Genomic DNA, 18621 nt, shown 5'->3' on the forward strand with positions numbered 1-18621 from the left:
TTTTGCGCCCTTGGAGGGGCTCCATAGTCACTGTGTGGTATGATGATGCCCCTTTGGCACTGTGTCATTTAGGCGCTGTGCCTGAGGTGCGTCATCGTGGCATGCACCGTGTAGATTGGCCTGTGCCACAGTGGTGTCCTGCAGGTGGCAGTAGGGCTCGGAGTGTGTGGATGCTCAGTCCTCACCCTGCCCACAGGCCAATGCTTTAGATACTAACAGCTACCCCAACAGCTATGAGGTTGACCTTTGGGGCTCTGTTCAGAATTGGTGGTCAAGCATATAATCAAAGACACAACTTTATTCCGCATCTGGAATCTGCAACACAGCAGCACTCTGGCAATGGATTATGGTAGGCATGCCTACTTTTATACAGCACTTTTGACTGTATTTTCCCCACAATTTTTTTAAAAGGGAAAGTCTAGAAAATGTTATGCCTGTGCAGCCATACATAACAGATAAATATCTCCCCACATTTAAACTTCATATGCTTCTAGCCTTCTGTAAAGCTCTTAAATCTCTGAAAGATAGGCTGACTTCAACAATGGGCACGAAGGAGCTAATCAGTTGTATACAATACAAACATCACTAAAAAAAACCACGTTATTTGGCATGAAAATGGCTGGAGGGGATATCTTGGATTGCATTCTGACCCAAGGAAAAATGAATAAAAATATATCCTGTGCTGGCATCAGGTGCAAGGCCATCATCTGTTCATTCAGATCATAACCCTTTTCCAGCCTCCTCTCCTGCAGAGGAAAACTATAAGGCAATGTATCATTCCACCACATCTAGCAGTGAGAGAGCTTTTGAAGATGGGGTTCTTGGCAGTATAATGTCAGGCCTCACAGCTAGTCACTGAAAAAAAGTTTTATTCTGTAAACTAGACAACATTTATCTTAAAGAACAAAGCACACCCATTGTGAGCCAAAGGGAAAAAAGAACTAAGTTTTTCGTGAAAGGAAAACACAGCTGTACCTGCTCACTAGGCAAGCATATTGGCCTTCCTATAACTGAAGGTGCAACTCACATTTAAGTATTGTTTTTTTAAAAATTTGAGTAAGCCAATATTTACTATTGAGGTCTCCTTTCTCATGGTAGCACTTACTTCTCAGATAATGGTCAGGAGGTCAGACTTCTTGTGAACCAAAAGTGCCCATGTATGACTGCCACCTATAGTGTTCTGATGATAGTGGATTTTTTGTGTATGACAGAGATAATGTAAAAATCATTTTTTGTGTGTAAAAAAATATCACCAGAATATATATATACTACACATACTTACTAGTTGTAGGTATAAATATGAAATAAACTGCCTGAATCCCAATATTATCCCAAATCAAAGATAATCTGGCCCACAAAGACTCAGTACACAGGATTTCCCCTCCCTCAAATCCCCTCACTTTCTCAAAGCCCATTCCCAGGATCCCTCTCTCTAATCTTTTCACATTCCGTTGGGGACAGTGGCAGGATTTATTATTGCAGTAGACCATCGGTATCATCTGGGGTTTGGTTCCAGGACCTCCCACAGATACCAAAATCCGTGGATACTCAAGTCCCACTAAATACAACGGTATACTAAAATGGTAACCCTTATATAAAACAGCAAAATCAAGGTTAGCTTTTGGGAATTTTTTAAAAAAATTTCAAACTATGGATGGTTGATTCAATGGATGTAGAATCTGTGGATATGGAGGGCCAACTGTATCTCCAGTTCTTTCCCTTCCTTGTTTGCATTTCCAAAGAAGACGATAAGAAGAAATAATCACTTCTGCTGTTATTGCCTTTCTCATTGGACAAGCAAGTGGATAAGTGTTGGGTGGAAAAACTTGTTATTGATGATAACTGTGGGATTCCAATACACCCAATAGGACTGCATCTACACTGTAGAAACAATGCAGTAGTAGCTTTGCTACTGAGTTCTGGAGAGATGCTGCATGTCAGATCAGTGTATAAACTGAAGGCAATGTTAACTACACTTGTCTTCTTCATGGGTGGGCCTCTTCATCGTCAACACAGTGAGCAAAGTGAACATTAAATTAGATTGTGTGACATTTGTGTCTTTTTCAATCAGCTGTTTCCTTCTGTAAATAAGGAATGTCACAGTGTACATTGTGTTTCGATCTTTGTGTGCTTTAAGGACATACTTTTCAATGAGCTAAACAAACAGTTGAATGTAAGAATGAAAACATCTGCACTTCTGTACTAGGGGGAAAAAATCCTAAAGCAAGATACAATTCAATGGCCAAATGTTGATCCTTGTTATACCAGAGCATGTACTGTCATTACAGTATGTATTGAATTGATTTTAAGAAAATACTAGTGTTTTAATTTGAAATTATTATGAGGAAAAAAAGTTAAAAGCTTGTGGAATATTAATAATCTCTCCTCCATGAACATCAGAAGTGTATATTTTGTATAAATAACACAATTTCTGTGAATTGCAATATTTTATTGTTTCTTGCTTCTGGAGCCTTCATCTTTAACAGATGGGAAATTTCATGAATATCTCCCCACACTAGCCTTTTCAAAGCATGAGAATAGAATTTACAATTCAAAAGAATAGCAGGAAATGTCTAATAGACTTAGCACTTGGTCTCTAGGAAACCACAAAATACCATGCTAATCTAAGGGCTACTGCACTGCTCTTTAAGTAAAACAGCTTAGCCTGGCCGTAGACAGTATGCACGGATTAAATGCAGACATTTTCAAAAACAAGACATCAAGACTAACAACTAACTTTATAGTGTGTGTTTCAGCCATATCATGGTGTTGGTTCAACACTACACCTACACACACACACACACACACACACACACACACACACAGAAATCCTCACAAAACAAGAAAACCTGAGCTTTGTGGGTTTATACTTTATTTGTTGTTATTGTTGTTGTGTGCCTTCAAATAATTTCCAACTTATGGAGGCCCTAAGTCTGTGAACCTATCCCAGGGTTTTCCTGGCAAGTTTCTTCAGAGCGGTTTAACCATTGCCATCCTATGAGGCTGAGAGAGTGTGACTTGCCCAAGGTCACCCAGTGGCTTTCCATGGCCAGGCTGGGATTTGAACCGTGGCCTCTAAAGTCATAGTCCAGTGCTCAAATCACTACACAACATTGGTTTTCCTTATACTTTATTCCCCCGCCCCCATGATGAAGATTGCTGAGCACCACTTTACTGTTTCCATGCCTAATGTGCTTGTCCAGTCTAGTTTTAAAAACCTTCTGCAAAGATTTTATTACAATTTACTCTGAAAACCATGGACATTCTCCAGAGCATTGCAGTAATTAATAAGCAAGTAAGTTACAACATAAGCTATAGGATCACTAAGTAATAAATAGTCCCTTTCCATACAAAACCCTATAATGTGTAATCACAATTTCTTCTTAAACTCACTATTATTTTCTTTACTTCCAAAATATTAAAAGCATTTTTCATCTTTTCTATTGCAAATTAAACATTTTCCAGTATTTCACTAAAATGGCTTTAGCATTTCTAATATGACTAAGAAAAATATTCTTCTCCGAATCAAAACAAATCAGTAAAAGCATTCAACAAAACTGTTAGAGGATCCAAAATTGTCCTATAAACAGTGTGCCTTATCCTTTTTATGTCACCTTTATATTCTAAATATTGGCTGAAGGACATGTACCTTTTTTTTAACCAACAAAACCCAAAGTGACCGATAGTTACTTCTTGTTTGTGGAGCGAACTCCTATCTTAATGCTCCCATGATGCTGTGTCAAGGAAAATGTTTTGCACACAATCGTCTCCTAAATGTTTCCTGGTGGTATTTAAACAGGTTCCCACACCTCTGTGCTGAAAGGCTAAGGTCATCTTAGAAACAAAACAAATGCTAATGTTTCCATCTTTTCAATCAGTGAAAGTGTAAAAAGTCAAACATATGTTTTAGTAAGTATATCCAACACTTGTGTGGCATCCAGCACCTCAGTACTGCCCTCCCACCAACAGTACCTCAAACTTTATATTTTTTATACTGTTCAAAGTACTTTGCTTTGCTTTCAACATTTTTTATTACATTGTTGTTAATTATTTTTATTTCTATGAGCTTCAAAACATCCTACAGAATCCTGGGATTTAGGGAGGCATATTTATCATTATCAGCCAGAGATCTCTAATGCCTCATCATATTATGAGCCCCAGGATTCCATAAAATGTGACCATGGCAGTTAACATGGAATCACAGCGCTCAGCTGCATAGTGTGGGAGACACCTGATCTTTTGTTCAATAATTAAAGTGGGAAACAGTGGTCTTTCAGATACTTGGGGCACTTTCACACCACACAATGAAAGGGCTATGACTTCACTTTAAATGCCCTGGTTCTGTCTTGCAGAATCTTGGGACTTCTAGTTTAAGGAAGAATATTTAGAATTCTCTGTGAGAATGTTTCGTTCCTCAGCCGACCACAAGACCCATGCCATACCATGCCAATTAAAGTAGAATCATAATGTTATAACTGTGTCATGTAAGAAAGTCCCAAACCATACAGCAAGTATGGGCAACGTGAACTCTTTTGCCTAGTTTAAAGACCCTTCTGGAAGCAACCAGGTCAGATCTGCTCACTTTAAATAGAGTGATCTACCTGCCTCTGGCAGCCAGATAGGCAGAGAGAAAAAGAGGCTGTTTTAGAGGTTGAAAGGTAACTGGTTTATCTACTTCTATTATAATCAATGTATGTCCTGGAAGTCTACACCTGCTACACATCTGCTTGACAAAAATCTGTTAAAATTACACAGAGTGTATATTTAGAAAGGGAAATGAAAACTCAGCATTTTGTTTTTAAGGAAATCTTCAGTAGCATCCTGTTAGAAACTTACAACAACATCAGGTCAGTTTATGGTATCATTGGTTACTTGGAACAAATTTCCATTTTCAAAAGAACCTTCTTTGTCTATCATTTAATGACCAGTAGAGGAGAGATGAAATAAAACTAGTCTACCACAGATTTTCCACAACCTTGGTGGCATTGTTGCTCCCTAAACCTGTTTTACATATCTGAGTAGCATATAATCCACAGCAGAGCCTCTGAGGAAAACTTCTGCATATGAGCAGGTTCATTTTTACCTGTGATGCTTCCTGTAAAAGTGTGGCAGGCATATTTTCCCATCCTTTTGAAAGACAAGCAGATCAAACTCTTTAGATATGGCATCACAGAAGTGACTTTAAACACCTCAAGGTGACAAAGTTGTTTTTAATGCCTTGTTCTTCTGCTTAAATTAGGAACAAGAAAATTCCAATCAATACATTGTACCAAAAAAAAAAAGGCAGTGGGGAGACACTTTAGTTCTTAAGATATGTTGTCTAGACTGACCGGGTTAAAGATTATGGAAGAATAACAGAACGTTTGTTTTAGGAGTATGCATGAAGAGATGAAGTGGTCTCTGCTGGCAAGATCTGAGGAACTAAGTGACAGCTGATTTCAGTCTTAAGGACGCTCAAGACTACTTGGGTTCACAAACTGCTTTAAAGAGCACGTAATCAGATAATTAGACACATTTAGTACAAATATTTTAAAAGTTTTGCACATGCTTCTAACAGTTGGACAGCAATGCCATAACAGAATAGTTTCAGAAATCACCCATTACTTCGATTAATAGTATTTGACTTAACAAACAAAAAGCCCTTACTTCGTTCAGTTAAATTGGCTTCTGCATTGACATCACAGTCAAATATGCAGCAAGACAGACGTTTTGTTTTACAAAGTTGACCTTATATTCCATATGAAAAGCCTCCAAAAATGCTGAAGATTTTCCAAAGTTTAGTAAAATGGATTAATAACTGTAATTCTAAATCAGGTTTTAAATAAGTATTATCAGATGTTCTGGCATTGCTGACACGTTCCCGGGGAGACAAATCTCTAGATTAAGAGTACAAACATTTTTGTTCCTTTTATAGCCAGAAGACTTTTCTCTCAAAATAAGAGAGAGAAATGCCATACAAACACACAAGTCTCACATACTCCCTTGCCCTTTAAAATTTATATTCCCAGAGCCTCCTAAAATATTATCATATTTACTGCATGTTGGCTGTTATCAGCCTATCAGCTTCGGAAAAAGAAATTAGTGTTACTAAATCAGATGCATTAATACCAATAAATCAGTTAAAACAAGATGCTTGTATCCAGGTTTCACTCAAAAAGCTTAGATAAGCAGGATCAGAAAACCATTGCTTAAGACACTTAAGCAAAGACACTTAAGAAGACTTAAGACACTAAGAAATCATTCATGTGCCACAAAGCATGCAAATTGTATGTTAAGGTGCTCAAGAAGAACAGCAAACATGTTCTATAATACCACATACAATCCTCACATATAATTTAGCTTTTATGCATGTACGTATTCACTTGGCCTTCTATTGCCAATCATTTCCTTCCTCAAGTTGTGGGATCATTGAAGTAAGGCAGAAATAAAGCATTTTGACTCCACTTTAACTGTCATGAATCCGTCCTGTGGAATCCTGGGACTTGTAGTTTGGTGAGGTATTCTGTCAGAGAGCTCTGGTGCCTCACCAAACTGCAAATCCCAGGATTTGACACGATGGCACCCTGACAGTTAAAGTGGTGTCAAACTGTTTTATTTGTGCAGTGTGGATATACCCAGTGTCACGCCAACCTTTAATAAGAGACACACGATCAAGTTATGAATATTTGATTTTGACGGTCACTTGCAAAGCTGTTCTCAAACTACAATTCACTATTTTGTCTGCTATGAACCAAAAAAAAAATGAAGCTTGCAAAACTGTGAATCAAGATGAAACTAATTCATTTTGAATAGCCAGTCCTATATTATAGATGATCATAAGTGCAAGACTCATCTTCTCCCTTCTCTTGTTGATCTGCATGTCACCTCTTGATGAAACAAATAAATGCAGAAATTTCACCTATCCCTCCCCTCTGCCCCCCAGTTTCAGGTGCCTCTTTCTATCCTCTGTTGATCATACTTGACCTAGTGCCCTTTTGCCTTACACAGTTATAGTGCTATGTTCCCACATGGACTGCCATGTGAGAATCCTGGGATTTACACTTTAGGGATGGGGAATTTGAATTTAAAGCCAAAGCACCATAGTGTCTCACCAAAGTACAAACCCAAGGATTCCATAAGTACCTGATCCGGACTTCTCCCAGATTTCGCCAAGAACTGCAAAGTCCAGCTCTTTGCGAGGTCCGGATTAGGTATGCAATGCCTCTGAGCTGGGCATGGAGGAGTGCAAAAACAACCATTTTTAAGCAGTTTATGCCCATATCTAGCTACTGCCCAGCATGGGAGAAAAACATGTGCAACCTGTTTAACATGCTTTCATTGTATTTCATTGTACTGTTTTTATTCAGATTTTTTAAAAAATGTGTATATGGTTTTAGTTGTATGCTGTCCTGAGATCTCATGATGGAGTGCAGGGCAGAAATATTTAAATAGATAGATAGATAGATAGATAGATAGATAGATAGATAGATAGATAGATAGATAGATAGATAGATAGATAGATGGCAAGGCACATGTTCCCTTACACAGCTAGGCTGCAAGACATTTCGGACTCTTGAGATATTAACTGAAAAATCATTAAGTTTTTCTGTATCGAATTTCAATACTGTACACATCTTAGTAGACGGCTGCTATGTTTTCAACAAGCAAAAACTTCAGGACACTAACATTCATCCCAACCATGATATATTAAACTTTTCTTAATTCTTTATGTAATACTTTCAAAGCAGTGTCATTTTTGTATAGAGCAAGTGAAGTACTCAAGTAAATGAAAAATAGAAAGTCAATAGGTCATACAAGGGAAAAGAATTAAACTGCAAATATTGGGAAGAAAATGTCTAAACCAAATGAAGTCAACGGTCCACCTCTGAGCGAAGACTTTCTGTGGTGTCCACAGGAACTTCTAGGTTGTGCCAAAGCTCTTCACCTTATAAGTGATGACATTAAAGATTTATGATACCTACACACACAAGCAAACCCTCATAACTGCTATATGATTTTTTGCTTAACTCTTTTCCGTGTGAAACCCATCACAAGAATGATGATGATGAAAACTAGCCCTTTGGAGACCCAGGAACTCATAACTCATAGTAACTAAGATCCCTGAACTGAACAACTATTTTAAGAATCTAAATGTGGTTTGTGAGAACAAGCAGTTATTACTTCATCAGGCTAAAGGGTCATTTATGGAGATATTACCCACAGGAATCATTGAACCAACTTCACATAGTTCCATTAATCCATAGCATTTGCATGTCACTCCTTGATCTTAAAAATAGAGCAATATACAAAGAGCATATATAGCTGAGAAACTGAGATGGTTGTAACAGGACATCTGCTGTAGCTAGGGGTTTAAAGCAAATGAAGAGAGAACAAAAATGATCCAACATAAATAGAACACTAAATTGTGCACGTTTTTGTCTTGAAATTCAAGGAAAGGTAAAACATCACTTGTAACATTTTCTGTTTCAGCACTTGTGATTATGTATGCCACCAAATTTGCCCCCATGTACATCTGGTATGCTCTAAACAAACAGGTTGGATTTAACAGAATGCTGTTTTTAACAGAATTCTTTCAGATATAATGTTGAAGGTCAACCAATTTAGGAGTGTATTATTGGCTTGTGTAAACAAAAAGCAAAAGTGTGTCTACTGGAAGCAAAATGAGGGCATTTCTAGCATTGGAGTGTTTTAAAACATCACCTAAGCATTTGGAAATGCAGCTTAGGCATCCAGAGAAAAGACAAAGTTACCAAGGAAATGCAAATACAGGGAATGTAAGAATTCCATGTATGAACCATCTTCCGTATCTTGCTAGAAATTTGGACAATGCAGAAAAATTTCAGGGGGAATTTTTATTTGGAGGGGCAATGACTTCATTTATAATTATACCTCTGGCTAAAAGAGGGATTTAAAGGGCCACTTGAATTCAGCAAAACAAGCCTCCAAGATTCCTGACTATAAAGAAGGGGTTGTTTGCAGTAAATTGTATTTGCAAAAGTACAGAACTTTAATATGCAAACTGTCCCTAAAGTATCCATAAAGTGTTACTGTATCATTGTGCTGAACAAAAGTGAGACAGTTACTGTCAGTCACTCATTTCACTTGCATTTATATATACAACATTTCAAAAGTACTGTAACATTTTGCAAAAGTATTTGGATATGTTTCTCCTTATGTTTTGATGACTGAAGAGTTTATTCACCTACCCTTAGATTCTATTTCAGTTTGTCAGAAGACTGAAATTCTAGAGACAAAGGGATTCTGTTTGGATTTCTTTGATATTCCTAAAAGTATGCTTTCTCCTAGGGAAAAGCAAACATAATCCTTTCATCAGTGGATTTTGATGTTCTGAGAAACAGAAAGTTAAATAGGGCAATCTGGAATCTATGGGCAGGTGGACAGAAACATCAGTCATAAAAATATGTATAGAAACATATGTAAATAGTATCAGGAAATTTCCTGATTTGGATTTTCTGGTTTGGATTTAGCATAGTTTCAGCTGGCCTCTGTTACCTTTGTTAATGGTGAATAATAAATAATAATAATAAAATTTTTATTTATATGCCGCCCTTCCTCCGATCAGGGCGGCTTACAACAAGTTAAAACACAATAAGATAAACACAAAATAAACACAGGATAAAATACACAATAACTCAAACCAACAGTAAAAGCCCCATAGCCCAACCTCTTGGCCACGAAAGAGGAGGGAGGCCCGCAGGATATTCATTCGGGGAATGCCTGTTGGAATAGGAAGGTTTTGAGATCCTTCCTAAATTGGGCCAGGGTAGTAGATGAGCGGAGCTCTGTGGGCAGCGCATTCCAAAGGGCTGGGGCAGCTGTGGAAAACGTCCTCCGAGTAGTGGAGACTAACCTGGCCCCAGGCACCTTCAGCAGTTGCTGCCCAGATGTTCTGAGGGTGCGAGGCGGAATGTACGGGGAGAGGCGGTCCTTTAGGTATCCTGGGCCCAAGCCATTTAGGGCTTTATAGGTAATTACCAACACCTTATATTGAGCTCGGAAGCGGATGGGCAGCCAATGGAGATCTTTTAACACCGATGTTATATGGCTGGTCCTGGGAGCACCAGTGACCAGCCGGGCTGCCATGTTCTGCACCATTTGCAGCTTCCGAGTTTGGTATAAGGGTTGCCCCATGTAGAGTACATTGCAGAAGTCCAGTCTCGAAGTTACCAGAGCATGTACAACAGTTTCTAGGTCCCTCTGGGCCAGGTATGGGCGCAGCTGGCAAATCAGCCGAAGCTGATAACAAGTGCTCTTGACCGTCGCATTCACCTGAGCAGTCAGGTGAAGCGACGAGTCAAGAAGCACCCCCAGACTGCGCACGGAGTCCTTCACAGGGAGCGTGACCCCATTCAGGACAGGTGGAACTACCGCCATTCCTGGACCAGGAGAACCTATCACTAGTACCTCCGTTTTCTCTGGATTCAGCCTGAGTCGGTTTTCCCTCATCCAGCCCATTACTGACTCTAGACAGGCCACGAGAGGAGAGACGCCATCCCCAGTCACTGCATCAGTCGGAGACATAGAGAAAATGATTTGGGTGTCATCAGCGTACTGATAACCCCGCGCCCCATGTCTCCGGATGATCTCTCCCAGCGGTTTCATGTAAATGTTAAATAGCATGGGAGACAGAATGGCCCCTTGAGGGACCCCAGTTTTAAGGGGCCTCTCGTCGGAGCACACGTCTCCCAGCTGCACCATCTGGGACCTCCTGGAGAGGTAGGAACGGAACCACTGGAGCGCAGTGCCCCCGATTCCCACCTCTGCCAGGCGCCCCAGAAGGATACCATGGTCTATGGTATCGAAAGCCGCTGAGATGTCCAAGAGCACCAACAGGGACACGCTTCCCCTGTCGATGCTCAGACGGAGATCATCGACCAAGGCGACCATGGCCGTCTCAACCCAGCTTTTGAGTGTGAGTGGCTGACTGAGATGCATCTAAACACTGTAATAATGCAGTTTGACACCACTTTAACTGCCATGGAATCATCATACAGAATACTGGGATTTGTAGTTTTGTGAGGAACCAGCACTCTTTAGCAGAGAAGGCTAAAGACTTCATAAAACTGCAGTTCTCAGGATTCCATAGGCTAGAGCTACGGCACTTCAAAGTGGTGTCAAACTGCATTATTTCTACAGTATAGATGTAATGTCAACACAGCTTTCACCTTGCAACACGTTGTGAAAGTAATTTAAAACTGAACTTGCAAATGCTGGTTTTAAACTACATCTTTCAGAATTCCCCAGAAGTTTGTAGTATAAAAAATTAATGTTTCCAAGGTATAGTTAAATTCATGATTCATGTGAAGTGACAGATGTGATTCAGGTCATGATAATGTTGGCTAGGAAATTCCTACTTTGCATCAGTTTTACACATTTTCTGTCTTGTTTCTGCATTAAGAGGCAGCAGGGACAGCATAGAAAATTATATATAAATATGTATATTCAGAAACCGCTACATGCACATTTCTCAGTGTTTCATCTCTACAAACACAAAGTTTTAAACTCATTTTGAAACATTTTTTGAGCAGAGAAAGACATGGGAATGTTTGGGAAGTGTGAAATCCCATATAAAATCATTCCTCACATCATTTTCATTTGGAATGTAAGGATCTAGTTAGATTTGTCTATCAAAATGGAATCCAATAAGTCTCCCCAGAGATTATTTTCCTGGTGGCATGTGACAGAACATCATGGAGCTACTCAAGCACAGTTAACAACAACAAAAACTGAGTGAATGACTTATGGATCTGGCTTAATGTTTTGTCAGATCCTGAAAAGGCTGGTCCTCAGGGGAATGGGTGAGCTTGGGACTGTGACAACTCCAACTTTTTGCTGAAAATGGAGAAAAACTGAAACCCCTCGAAAAGTACAACTGCAAGGCTGTATACCATGAGTTATGGCTTTACAGAGATAAGGAACTCTGACTCCTGTCTACAGGGAAATAAGTTTTATCACTATAATAATTCAAGTGTACAGCATAAAGGCAGGAACTCTGCTTGGCCATTTCTAAAGAAAGGATTTGTTCTGGGCAATATAGTACTAATTAAAAATAATTCTGGCTTGCCTTCAGTATACTTACTTGCAGTTTTTACTTCACATTAAGAGGCCTGGTATAATGGCAATCTCACTCCCAAATATGACTCATGACTATTGTTTTCTCAAGTTTGTTCCTCAGCTTCTTATCCTGCTCTATTTCCCTTTCTCCCATGAATGAAAAACACCGGGGGGGGGGGGGGGGACCAATGTTTAAAAATATATTAGCCATATATTCTTACTAATGGATTGAAATGATCTCAGATTGCAGCTATTAATTAGAATAGGTTAAGAGCTGGTATAATTTAGTTGGTTTTTATTTGACAGTAAACAATATGTGTATATGAATGTATTAATTCTGCTTGTACAGTGTCAGAGCAATAATCCTTCTAGCACTGTACCATTTATTCCAATAGCACTCACCTCCCAAGGGTTTGGGCAAGTATTCCTTCCCACTGCATTTTATATACAGATGCCAGTCCAAGGACTATCCGCAACAAATATACCAGTGTTTCCCAACAATTGATCCTCCAGATGTTTTGGACTTCAGCTCCCAGAATTCTTCATAGTTGGCCCAATAGCTGGCTATGGCTTCTGGAGTTGAAGTCCAAAACACCTGGAGAACCAATGTTTGGGAACAACTGACATATATTAATCAGGCAAATGGAGGTATGTAAAAATACTGGGAAATGGAGCACAGCTAAGATAGGACTTAAACAGAGAAGATCCCATACTCAGTCCATAATATTTTCCTGGTAGGCCTGGAAAGTCTGGAGAGCACTGCCAGTTGGTATTGACAATGATAGGTGAAATAGGCCAATGGATGGATACTGATGGGTTTTAGGCAGCTTCTTTATAGTCTCATGGTGCTGGTAGGGGGAGATGCGGGCATCCTATTCCTAGCATATGAATCACAAGAGATGGTGTGGAAAATGTCAAGTGCTGACATAGTCTCAGAGAAACAGTTAGGATTTGTTAGGATCAACACAAGCATGCAATTTCAGGAGGGACCTGGTGTGAGTGGGTGGGTAGGAAGTGCCTGAAGAATTTTTCTGGGACATAAATAGGCAGCAGTAAAATGAAATGAACTGTGACAACACTGCTGTGAGCAAAGCCTGAATTTTTGGGCTATGGTTGAAGAAACCATACAGAGCAGTCTTCTGACTGAACACCTTGTCTTCAGAGTGGTGTTCTCTCTCATACATTGTGTCCATTATCCAAAATACCAAAATTCATGAAAAGAAGACAGAGACTTGTATAGTCAAAGTTAGTATATGGGGCAAGAGAGGCAAAAAACCTTGCACATGGCAGGAAGGTTGTATCTGGTTGGTGCAGCATTGCTTCATATGAAATTATATTGGTTTTCTCAAGAGAATGAAAAGACAGACAGCTGGACAGCTGAAATATGTTTGTCTTGCACACAATAACCAATGTGGAAGTAACATGTTGCAAATAAATGTTGTTATCGTGTGCTTTCAAGTCGTTTCCAATGTTGGTACAGTACTACCCTATCAGAGGGCTTTCTGGGGCTGAGAGTATGTGACTTGCCCAAGATCACCAACTGGGTTTCCATGGCTAAGTAGGGAATCAAATACTCATTTCCAGAGTCATAGTCCAGAGCTTTAGCCACTACACCACATTGTTTCTCCATTAAGTTGCCTGTAATGTATTACTCTTTGGGTAATGAAGGGCCTGTGCAACAGAATGATTTACTGTATACATACATATGCATGTTATTGTACTGAGTAATGTTTACTTGGTACTTTAAAATGTTATTTTGGAGGGGGGGACATTTTCAAGTTGAATTCTTGTTATTTATTAAATTCTATTTTAAGAAACCCTAAAAAATAATCCTTGATACCAAGACACATATGAAAAGGAAATATGTAATATCAATAAGAGCAATATTTTCATTTTTATTTGTTTGTTTTTAGGGGGGAAATTCTGGTGATAACCTCTTTTAAATAAAAAAATAATAAAAATAAAACTTTTATTTGTATCCCACTTTTTGTAAAAACAGTCAAAGCGGCGAACAACATATAAAATCATACAATGAAATACACAATATCCTCCCCTTGAAAAAGTATTAAACATAAATGGATTTATATCTTCATAGTTATTTCAAGAACATTTCTTCCTCACCATTTAGAGGCTTCTTGTGAACAAGCAGAATAGAATATATCCTGTCAAGATGGCTGGGGAAGATTCTGGGCCGTTCTGAACTGCCTGTTTAAAACCATCTTGCCTATTAGGATCCACTATAGAGCTCTATTCCAGCTTACTGAATTCACTGTTTCTTAAGAAGGTTTATAACAAGCTTCATTGAAAAGAATTATTCTTGAGGTGAAAAAACATACAGCCCCAAATCATCGCTAAAAATAATAACTGGAATAATTTACGCAGCAGCCAGTAAAACCAAATAAAATGGAAATAGCATATTAACTTTGAAAGAACAGTTTGAAAAGGCTAACTGTTTAAAATCTGGCATTGGCTGATTCCATAATTTAGGGTCCATTAAGGAGAAATGATGCTTCATCTGACAGGTTGACCAGTCTGATGGATGAGTGAATGATCTATCTCAAATATCAAGGGAGGACAAATGGGGAAAAGACTCATTCAGGCATTCCAGTCCCAAACTACGAGGAACTTCAAATGAGAACATTAACACCTTGAATTTTAGCCCACAAGTAATCATGGTGAAGAATCAACAATGCTCATATAAAATTGGCTCTGTAGTTTGGTGAGTCCCTAGAGCTCTCTGACATAGGATTTACTGGCCCGGTACAGATGGGCATGTTGCGGCGATAAGGGCTCGATAGGGCTGGGCATACAGATGCCTCTTGGCAGAAGCAGCATCATAAGGCTGTTTGGCAGCCCTTATGACACTGCAAAAAAAGGAGCCACCTAGAGCGGCTCCTTTTTTAGTGTGCTTCTGTGCAGCGCAGCAAAGAGGAGTGGCATTTTGCTGTCCATGTGTACTAGGCCATTATTCTCTTTCCTTAAACTGCAGATCATAGGATTCCATTGGGTGGAACCATGGGTTAAAAGGAAAATCATAGTGCTCTAACTATGTAGTGTGAATAGGTGCTAGGACATCTTATCATAGTAGCCTGATCCCCCTTGTAGGAAATCATTCAAACCTACCACACTATGGTACGCAAATATAATCCTAGAATAGGGTTCTGAAATGTACAATCCACAGGCCATATACAATTCCTCAAAACTGTTTTTATGGCCTCTAAGTGTCCTCACTTCCTATTATTTTTGCCTCATTACTCCGTAAGGAATCTCCTAACAAAGTAAGAGTGGTTCCACCAGAATACAGTGCACCCAAATCCTACCTGTCAGTTCAGAATGGCACCAGCATTAATAGCATCAATAACAACTGACCACGCCTCCCAGTTTATTCAACAGGATTACATACCCAATCCCCCACCACCATTTTTGCTAAGAAAGGCAAACATTATTAGACTCAATCAGGGAGACCATGGATCTGTGCCTACAGGACCAAAGCAGGGAGGTAGAGGATGGGGGGGGGGGGAGTTTGGAGACATCTCATTCACAGGGTCGCCATGAGTCGAGATTGACTCGAAAGCAGCTAACATCAACAAAATTACTAAAGTGTCTGAGTTCTGAACCTTGGTTTGCCGGTATGAGCCTAGTTTATCTGTTTTATATAGGAATATTTATAGCAACTTGCAGATGTTACCTAGAACAACTTCTTATACAAGCTGCACCAACTTCCAATGTACGTTAAGAAAATCTGTTTGTACCTATGGCACAGTACAGACTGCTAAAAAAACAGCCGCCTGCCAGCACCTGTTTTTCCTCCACATGAAAGCCGCAGCTGCCAAACCGTGCGGCTTCCCTCCAGCGGAAAAAGGACCCACAAAAAGTGGGTTCTTTTAAAGCCACAGGGGCAGCATAACAAGTGTGCCAGTGGCACACTTGTTACGTAAGCACCATGCAGCAACGTGCGGATGCCACATGGTGCTTATGCAATAATGGCAGTGCCTGTGTATACAGGGCACCACCATTGTTATGCCACCATTACGTTCTAGGGCAGGGGTCGGCAATGTACAGCCTGCAGGCCGGATCCGGCCCGGCGAGGCCTTGGGACCGGCCCCAGCCCGGTCCTGCCGCTGATTGCCGCTGACACGAGGCAGTACCGCGACGGCAGCGGGGAGGGCGCTGAGGAGGGCGGGCCACAGATGGCCTCCATGGCCGAGGAGGCGGAGGAGTAAGGCACAGAGGCAGGTGTGGCGATGGCGGTGGCGGCGGAGGCTCCCTTCGCCGGGATGCCTTTGCGCTGCGCTGTGTTGTATGCTGCCACCACCAAGGCCTTTTCACCAGCCAGCAGCCTCCTTTTGCCCTGCGTGCGCCTGCAGGGCTGCACACAGGGCTAAATAGGAGGAGTTTCCCCTCCTGGAGCTGGCTGGCCAATGGCTACTGGCAGGGGGCGTGTGGTTGGAGCTCCCCATTGGCTAGCCAGCCTCAAGAGGAGGAGCTCCTCCTCTAGTTCCCATGTGGGCCGGCCCAGGCCTGGCAAGGGTGCAGGGGCCAGTGGAGGAGGAGGAGGAGGAAGGAGGAGGAGGGAGGGAGGAGGAAGAGTAGCAGGAGGAGGAAGAGGAAGAGGGAGGAAGAGTAGCAGGAGGAGGAGGAGGAGGATTTCCATTCCATTTGTACAGGTCTGCTTTGTTTTAACAATAATAGTGGTGGTGGTGGTGGTGATGATGATGATGATGATGATGATGATGATGATGTCAGTCAGTTTCTGAGGCATGCACTCACTCTTTCTGAAGGCGAGACAGTGTGACTTTCCAAAGTGCATTTCTGTGTATTTTCGGTGCTTTTGCTAAAAGGTCTGCTTTAACAAGGATGATGGTGATGATGATGATATTGATATCAGCCAGCTTCTGAGGCATGGCCAAACTCATGCGCAGTGAAGAAAAACCAAAGTACCTTGACCAAGTACACACTTCTGAGAAGTATAATTGGTGCAAGACACCTGAAACCGATTTTGTTTTTTAGTTCAAAATATGATGTGTGCAATGTATGTAGGAATTATTTTTTATTTTTTTATTTAATTTTTTTAAAAAAATGTTTAATTATTTATTTTTTGGGGCTTCGGCCCCCAGTTGTCTGAGGGACAGCAACCCGGCCCCCGGCTCAAAAAGATTGCCTACCCCTGTTCTAGGGTTAGGGACCATGTGGTTGCTGCACAGTCCCTAACCCTAGAATCAGCTCTGGTACACCGCATATTGGCAGTATGTACCGGGCCCAAATTTCAGTGCAGGGATTGCTCCCAAACAGATATAAAACCTCCTGGCGAGATCTTGTCTCTTGCCTGAATAAACAGAAGTTTTGTACTCTTGCTCTTTGGTTGTATGCCTGCAATGTTCTATCTCTCACCTGCTTTACCTTCTCTTCTAGTTGTATCTTTCTTCTCCATTCCTAATTTTTTATGCTTACAGATTCTCTGATGCTGCCCTTGACCTGTTTGATCTTATGGATGTATTGACCTTTCAACAGACACTTTGCTTGTACTCTTTCTTTGACTATACTTGGTACTTCAAAGGTATTGCTATTGCATGCTCTGAAACAGCAGTCTGGTTTAGACGTGTTACGTTCTATAATCTGACAATCTAACAAGGCTATTATTGTTGGCATTCACTGAAATCTTCAGACACTAACAAGTACAGTGAATAGCATTTACAGATGTTTAACGACTCAAGACAACTTGAAGGGCACAAGTGATTGTGACACCTGTTTTTAACCAAGCATGTTTAACTTAATATCCACTTGCACTGATAATTCTATATGTTTAGATAAACATGCTTGGTTAAAAACAGGAGCCACAATTACTTGTGTCCTAACTAAGTTAAATACAACTTTACTCCACATTTCCTAGGATATGGGATGGAGCCTGGAACACTAAATTTTTCTAAAGTAATTTGGTATTATTTGTCTTCCCTCCTGCTGAAAATGGCCTTATGAATATTGCTAAATACTGGTTATTTAAAGAGTAGCATGTTAGTAGTGTGTTGCTTTTCTGTTATCTGTATTTGTAAAAATATACTTAACATGCAAAAATGATTTTTTAAAAAATCTTACACAACCCCTCCCAAAGGAAATGCTTTAAGATTAACAAGTGTATCTTATTAAACTAAAAAAAAAGTAATACAACTCAGTATATGTATGAATTGTGTGTGTGCATGCACAGGAATGCACAGAAAGGCAGAGAGAATAATATTGCATACTTGTTACTTCAAAAATAGCATGACACAGACATTATTGTACTGGTGACATATTATCTCAACGTTCTGACAGTGGAGACAGTAAACACTAAAATGACAGAATATTAGATGCAACACATTAAATAGATTGGGTTATAATGTGTTTCTAGGTAACAGTGAATTCTTTTGCTTTGGTCTTAAAATGAAGTCCTGTACCAAGTGCAAAAATGGACACCTAACAGAACGCAGCAAGTAGCTTTTAAGAGGAATGGACTGACATCTAGTGGAAGCAGCTGGTTTCATGTTTTTGCAGATCTGTACATTTGCGTGG

Source organism: Sceloporus undulatus, chromosome 5 (assembly GCF_019175285.1).
Source record: "Sceloporus undulatus isolate JIND9_A2432 ecotype Alabama chromosome 5, SceUnd_v1.1, whole genome shotgun sequence".
Taxonomy (NCBI): domain Eukaryota; kingdom Metazoa; phylum Chordata; class Lepidosauria; order Squamata; family Phrynosomatidae; genus Sceloporus; species Sceloporus undulatus.